The sequence below is a fragment of the Cupressus sempervirens genome, chromosome 11, assembly GCF_028749045.1.
Source record: "Cupressus sempervirens isolate cs-2001-9-10 chromosome 11, ASM2874904v1, whole genome shotgun sequence".
In the NCBI taxonomy this organism is placed as follows: Eukaryota; Viridiplantae; Streptophyta; class Pinopsida; order Cupressales; family Cupressaceae; genus Cupressus; species Cupressus sempervirens.
The window spans coordinates 837,686,850-837,695,048 of NC_143128.1; positions in this window are offsets into that span (position 1 = coordinate 837,686,850).

The window sequence follows — 8,199 nt, forward strand, 5'->3', positions numbered from 1 at the left end:
CTAAGAAGATGATTCATAAGATTACTTGTCTTCCCATGTTGAATAAAGAAAAATCTACTAAAACCCTAGGTTAGGATGAACTCTAGAAGAAAACCCTACTTGAGTGCGACAACAGAGGTTTGAAAATTAGCACCATTTTTTATGTGGAGTTAAGGTTTGGTATTCATTTCATTGCCCACAATATTTATAGCTCTAGTCATTTAAACAACGTTCCATGTGAGGCAATGGACTTAGCATTTAAGGTTGTAAAGAAAAGTATGGAATTTGACTTGTCAGAGTTACTATTGAAGCAATTAAACAAGAATATGGATAGCATCTGAACATCAAAGAAAAATCCTTGTAAATTTGGCTCTTTGTTGACATGTCTTTTCTTTTATGTGCAAAAGTTTTTCCCGTCTAAAGGTTCTATTGTTTGGAGAAAGGATGTTCCCATTTTATATTAGATAAATGAGTTCATTTCAAAAATGGGTCTAAATTTTGACAGTATTATGGATAATTATTTTGAAGATTTCAAGGAAAGGATGAACAATAGGTTTAGGATTCCTCCTAAACTTGTTCAGGATTATAAAGATGATGTGTTTTTCATGGCTAACTATGATAGAGTATACATTCAGGTAGTTAGGGCATGAGTTGCATGGGTGAAACCTCTCCCTTATGAGGTCAATATTGATGAACCTAGGGACATTATTGAAGTAGTGGTAAATGAGCCTATAGACCCTAAGCAACTAGTTTTTGGCACATATGATGAGGTAAAAGCCAAAATTGAATTCGAAATCAAGCTACCTCAAGTAATCAACAAAGGCAAGAGGAAAATAGAAAAGATGAAAATTTCCATTGGCCCTCTAATGCTTATAGAAGGAAAAGGAGAGGATGAAAAAGAAGAAGAAGAAGGAGGAGGAGGAGAGCAAGAATCAGAGAAGGAGGCAAAGCCAACCAAGAAGAAAGGGAGGGTAATCATTACAAAACCTCCAAAGGCTTCCACATCTATTTTCACTAGGAGATCAAAAGGAAAAGGCAAAGGTGAAGTTGTGCTCAACAAGCCCCCACTTACCTTCTAGGAAAGGTTGAAATAGATGGAAGAAGGAGCTAGCATCAAAAACTTCAAGACCCTAAAGTTTGAAACAAGGATTGATGCCGAAAAGATGCAAATTGAGGAATTGGTACTCACCAAAATGGGAAAATAAAAGTATTCCCTAGACCACATTGTTCCCCAAATCTAAAAAGAATTGTTAGCAAGATTGTAGCCAAGGTGGGAATCAGATGCACAAATAGCTAAAGATATTTATGAATAATCCTTGAATAAATTATTACCTAATCTTTCAGATGCAGAAGTGAAGGAAGCCCTGAAAAAAAATGAAGGTAAAATGATGATTAGATTCCACACATGTTTGATTTTAATCAAAGATATTGAGCATGTTTTTAGAGATGCAACAAACATGTGGAAGAATATTTATCATCTACATAAGCCTAGTGATGACCTAGTGGAAATCAAGGATGATGATGGTGACAGTGATGATGATGAAGAGGATAACACACCATGTGTTACAATTGATGTTGAGGAATGTCAAGAATTGATAAAGGATGATGAAGAGAAAGAAGAAGAATCTGAAGAGGAAGACAAGGAAGAAAATGAAGAAGATGATCCAATGAAAATCATAGAAAAAGTCATTGCTTCCCTTCCTCACTACCCACCTAAGCCAACAACATCATCAGGATTGGAGTTAGCTTCATCAGGAATGATTGCCACCACCTCAGAAATATCATCTGCACCTGCTACCTCACAACTCTAGGTATCTACAATGGAAGTTTCTACCACTTCATCTACCGAGTTACAACCCTCTTCATTAGCTCTTGAGCAATCTACTTCACTAGTATGCATAGCTACTAGTTCTACAATTGTGTCAACTTCTACTACAACTTGTTCAGTAAGTTTGCCATTTTGCTCTATAATTTTGTCAACTATAGCTTTAATTGCACCAATTTTTGTTCCAGTCAATTCTCCAGTTGTATGTGTTCCAAATTGCACACCACCTATTGATACTTCATTTTTGGGAAACAAATAAGTTTTGGATACAGCTAGTACATCTCTTACTTTTCTTTTAGTTTGACCAATTCAAGTTTTTACTATAAGTCCAGCTACTTCTACTATTGTTTCCATTTCTAAGTCCAAGGAGGTAAGCTTAGAATTAAAACCAAAGAGTCCTCTAAAACTTCTACTTACTGGCAAAGCAATTGATGAAGACATAGATTTGGACAAGGAAATTGTTATTCCCAAGATAGATCTAGATACTACCACAGCTAATGAAATGATATTGGTCAGTCGACTTTTAGAGAAAAAAGCAAGGTAGAAGTAGCTTAGAGATGAGAGAGACAAAGAGTTCACTATAATGGAGAATGCTAAAAATATAATTACTAAGGCCATAGGTGTTGATGTTGACTCATCTCAACACATTTTGCTAGAATTAGAAGAGGTTGTGAATAAGTTCAACAAGGACACTTCTAGTCAAGAAAAGCTCATTGAAAAGGAAGAGAAGAAATTTGATAATAAGGTGCTTGAGCACATTGCTTAGCACATTCTAATAAATTAGGTAGAGTTATCCACAATTTTGAGCAACCTTGAACAATCCTTTACAAATGTAACATCACTTTTTGGAAAGCTTTATGATGTTACTGAGTATACCAAGGATATAAAGGAGAAATTGAATAATATTGATGTGGATATGAAGGCTAGTGCTCAAAGGCTATAGCTTGACTCTAGTTCAAGCTCATCACATCACATGAAGGTGAAATTTTTGTTAGAAATGCAAGCAAAGTTACTTAGAGAGGAAGCCAGGATTAGGTCTACACTGATTGATATACAAAATATGATCCTTCTAGTTATGGAGCCAATGTAGAAACATATAGCATATTAAAAAACATTGGTCCAAGATAATAATTTTTCAATAGCAGATCATATTATTGAACTTTCTACAGAAGTTCAAGTGGCACTCTCCACCTACAAAATTTTGCAAGATAATTGGGATAAGACACTGGCTCTTATTCTCAAGGTACACTCCAAATTTCTCTCACATTTTGATGTTTCTATTTGAATATATTGCATATACCCTTTGGCATTATTGTCAAAAAGGGGGAGGATGAAGAGATAGTAAGAGACTTGTGGAGAAACTAGGGAGAAAATAGATTGATTATGTATAGTGTAAAGCTATGTATATATTATGCCATTTGTATGCGGTAGATATGTAAGATATGTATATAAAACAGCTTTACAAATATCAATTTTGAAAAATCAAAATTAGTATGTCAGTATACATAAGTTTTGGCTCATAAGTGTTTTTCTCACTAATGCCAAAGGGGGAGATTGTTGGAATTATGTTGTATTTGTCATTAGTGACAATACTTATTTGATTCTGAAAGGTTATCGAGCTCATCACTCAATCTACAGTTTATACTAAGCATTCAATGGTTACCTTGTAAGTTCAACAGTTAAGCAGTTCACACCAAGCATTCTTGAAGCTACTAAGTGAATATGTAGTTCAATAGTGTTTATCGAGCTTACAGTGTTTTCCAAATAGGTAGTGTTCACTAAGCTTCACATTGTCTACTGAGTTATCAGTTTGTGTAATATAAAGCTAGTTTTTATTGAGTGATGGATGTGTAGTGTTTATTGAGTAACAAGAAGGTAAAAAAAGGATTAAGTATCTACCAAGAAATAGTATATCTACTAAGTCTCCATTGGTTATTGAGTTCTAAGCTACATTGTGTGATTAGTATGGACCAAGCCTCTACTTCTAACGAGTGCATGATGATGCTGAGTCATGTTGTGGACACTGAGTATCAAAAGGTCACCAAGTCAGCTTGAAGAACCCAAGTTTTCTACTATGATGGAATATTGATGGAATGGACATGTAATTTTTTGAGAAGAGTGAATGTGAATGAGTAGCAGAGCAGAGTATTCAACAAGGTCATTAAGGAGCAGCAAAGACATATCAGTCACAAGAGGTGATCTTTACTTCAAGATCTATTTAGTAATTATGTTGTAAGTTAGATCTACTATTTCACCCTAACAGGTGAATTAGTTTTCTAAATCCTTTAATAGGGTAGACTTAACTGTCTTTGTATAAATCTCTTAACATAGTGCATACTTCATTGTATGTTTGTAAAACCTTTAACAAGGTAGATCTAGCAATCCAAATTGCTCTTAATAGGGAAGATCATTAGAAGTGGTCAATGTAAGCCCTAACAAGCCAACTTTATACTATAGTAATGAAGTTTTGTGGGTATCATCCCCACCCAAGTTTTACTTTCTATTTTGAAGGCTTCTGGGTCACCAAAGTATTGTGTTCATGTGTTATGAATGTTTATCTTTTCTCATGCATATAGTAGATTAGATGAATGAATGGTGAATTATTTATATTTTTAAAGTATTGAATTGATTTAGAATTTTTGAGGTTACTAATTCACCCCTCCCCTCTCAGTAACCTAGCTAGTCTTGATTATTTCCAACACATAAAGATATCACTACTTACTAAATATCCTCCTAATGAAACCTACAACCCTGTCAAGGTAAATAAGCATTTACTTGGCTCTTTGTTCCAATAGAAAACTTATCTAGACATACAACCTTAAAGGATTGCAAATGGGTTTAATCTTTTTGTTCTTAAACACAAAAAATTACAAATAACAAAGGAAGGAGACAAGAATCAGAATGAAACTAAAGAGATTTCTACTCAATTGTATTCATTTCTTTGAGATTATACATTCATATGCATGAAATAGAAACATGAAAAACACCTAATAGATCTAAACATTCTATATTATCTCTTCACTACTGGTGTTCATACAAAAGAAATTGCTAAAAGAATGGTGTCTCAGTAGTGGGTAACTTTCTCCTCAAAAATTGGAACCAAAACAAAGAATGAAAAAGAGAATGATATAGACAAGGAGTGAATTCCCAAATTTGATATGAAGATGACATGTGTCCACTTGAAATTCCATTCTTTATAGTTGAAAAACCTCTTTTATCTTTCTACCCATTTGATCTGATATGGTTTTCATCATCATCTTGTAACTAATTTGAAAATATCTCTATTGAATGATGAAAACTTTTGTGTCACCAAAAATCTGAAATGCATCATGAAATGCTGGTAAAATTTTGGTTTTAAACTGAATGAAGGTAACCAAATTCGACCCTAACTACATTTTTACCATGTTTTACCCACGTTTAGCTCATTACCATGCTAGAAAATAGTTTAGAACTTTGCCACCTGAATACAGTTGCAATTTCAGAATATGAGAGAAAACCTTGAATAACTTGAACATACTACTTCCTATGCAAAAAGAAAACTCTAGAATTGTAAAGTTTATCTTCTCCCAACTTTGGCGATATATAATATTGCTACATTTTCTTACTGGAAACTTCCTAAATCTCATTTCAAAAAATATCCCCCCGCTATATGATCTCTAGTCTGCAAACTCAATTTTCAAAAATTTAAAATTTTCTAAAGTTTACACTTTAAAAAGTAACCCCTTTTTGGTTTAACAATAAAATGAATGTGAGCCCTTTAAGAAAATATTTTTAAATTGACATTTAAAAATATTTTATTTTTTCCACCCCTAAAATTTTGGTCAACCTATGGTTTGACTTTCTTGCCACAAAATAACATGCCATTGGTTGACGTCTGCCATGTCACCATCTACCAAGTGCCACATGTTATCTTGTAATAGGCTGACACATGGTCACCATATGTCACCTCTTTATTTGCCCTCAGATCTCACATCACCTCCATGTCACCTTGCTGACTAGATCATTCATATCACCATTAGCTTGGGCCCACTACTATGTGGCCCCCAGAAGCATTCCCACATTTCTTAACCATTGAGCACTTCCATGAAGTGGGGAACTATAAGCCATTCAATCTAACACATGGCACAATCTGAGCACTGGTTCTCCACATCATTGCATAGCATCTTCATTCAAAATTTGGCTTGTGGTCAGATCCAACTGTCATCCAAGTCTGGTTGGCATAGTGGGCCCCTCCCCATGCATGCCATATCTTCCTTGGCTTATAAAAAATGACATCTTTAAGACATCTTAACGAGGTTGTGTGATATTATTTAAACATCAAAAAGTCATTAACACAATGAGTGTGGGATAATTGATATAACTTTTTTCTCCTCTGCTAATTACATTTTGAACTGCAACTCCCCCCTGTCACATGTTGGCTCCTTCATCATTAGCTTCCATTGATTGAATCCTTAGTTTCTTTGGTATCATTGATGTTATCAGGGTAGGATGTCCATTTGCAAAGCTTGCTCAAACTTATGATCCCTGCTTCCATGCTGATCTTTTATGCAGCTCCATCTTATGCCTTGCCTAGATTCTATTATTGCATTGATTACCTCTATACTCAAAAATTGGAAGGCAATAATCTCATATGAATCTACTCTTCTTTTCCCTTTTCATGGACTTTTACCACTATGGCATCTCCCCAAATTGCTCCCCTATTCCTATGCATGGTCTATGTCCTTTCCATGGGCTCTATAGATTCTTCCTTGCACCATGGGCATTCTTTAATCTATTCACAAGCGGCTTTGTCTTGCTCACATGGTCTTCAAATCTATCTCCCTTTTCTCACAACATGGGCTCCTCAACTACCCATGATGTAAGCTTCTTGTGGTTCCACTATGACTTGCCTCTTCAACCAACACAACACGATGGTCCCTTTTTTTATGCTATGGTTTGTCTTTTAATCGACCCTTTTCTTTTTGCATGTTGCTCCTTCATTGCCTTGTGCATTGGCTACATAGCAAGAAATATCAATGATTTTATTCATCTTTATTGTAAAGAGATCACCATTAGCTCTCTTTTTAGCAAAAAATACTTGTCCAAAGGCCCCTCAACTTATAGGCTTTAAAATCTCAAAATCATCTATTGAATTTTGTCTATAGAAGCGTAATGGATAGGACGAGCTTGCAAACTTTGAACCACATCATCCTCTAGATTTTTGGATTCCTTGGGTCATTGATCTCAAAAAAATCTTGCAATATTAATTATGTGGCAACATGATCCAACAATAAGATTATATTTTCAAATGGATCAATCATATAGTAATGCGTATCTTTCATATACCTTCGCAATTTTTGTATCCCATCAAAGAACTTAATTTCTTCAGAGATGCTTTGCAGTTGATCTCTATTAATGCTAAGAATTTCATCTATGACCTTGTGAAGAATCAGGTCAACCACTTGTAACTGGGCATTAGTTTGACATCCAGATTAATAGGAACAAATGTCAGTCCATGGCCAGTTGGAAGTATAGGAAATGCACTTCTTTTGAGAAAACCCTTTTCTTTTATCAATTTAATTACATATCCAACAGCAACAATGGAGTCTCCCATATCAATTTTGTTTAGGTGACAAAGTGTGAAAGGTAAATCTTCCAACTTCTTGATTGTGGTTACACCAGGCATAGTAGAAATGACATTTCTTGAATTTTCCACAAGAAGAATAGAAAATCTTTCAAGCAGTGTGTCCTAAATCAAGGAGAAAATTTTCCTCAAGATGATGCTTGGTTGAGTTATATTTATCAACAAAAATTACCTATAGCATGCCCACACCCTTTAAGTCTAAAATAGTCTTTAATATCATATAAGAGAAAAGGGAAATCATTCTATCTTTTCTCAACTTCTTTTAGCATCTTGTTCAAATTTGTGGTGGGGTCTATCATTATCACCTTAGATGTGATAGTCAAAAAATATACTTCATCATTGTAACACACTAGAGTATTCACTTTAGCATTTTTATTTTCATGTTTTAACTCCTCAAGAGATAAAGATGTAGCTGCAACTTACATGTTCATACCTTCACACTTCTATTCAATCCGATGCCATTAGTCAAGCCCCCAAAGTGGGTCTAACTATAAAAAAAAATTGTTTTCAAACACTTGGCCTTTCAAATTGATCCATTAATTACCTAATATAGGTCCAAATCAAAATCCATCACTAAATTTCCAATTAAAACTTATTTTATCACTTTCTTGCAATGTGTTGTCTTTGTGCCACGAAGTCCTTTGGTTGGCTTTAAAAACTAACCCAAATAGATAACTAGGCCCTCAAATCTGACACACTGATTCTTTGTTCTACATATTCTTACCCTATTGAATCTCATCTCATGAAAAATTCTTAGTAAAATGATATTGAC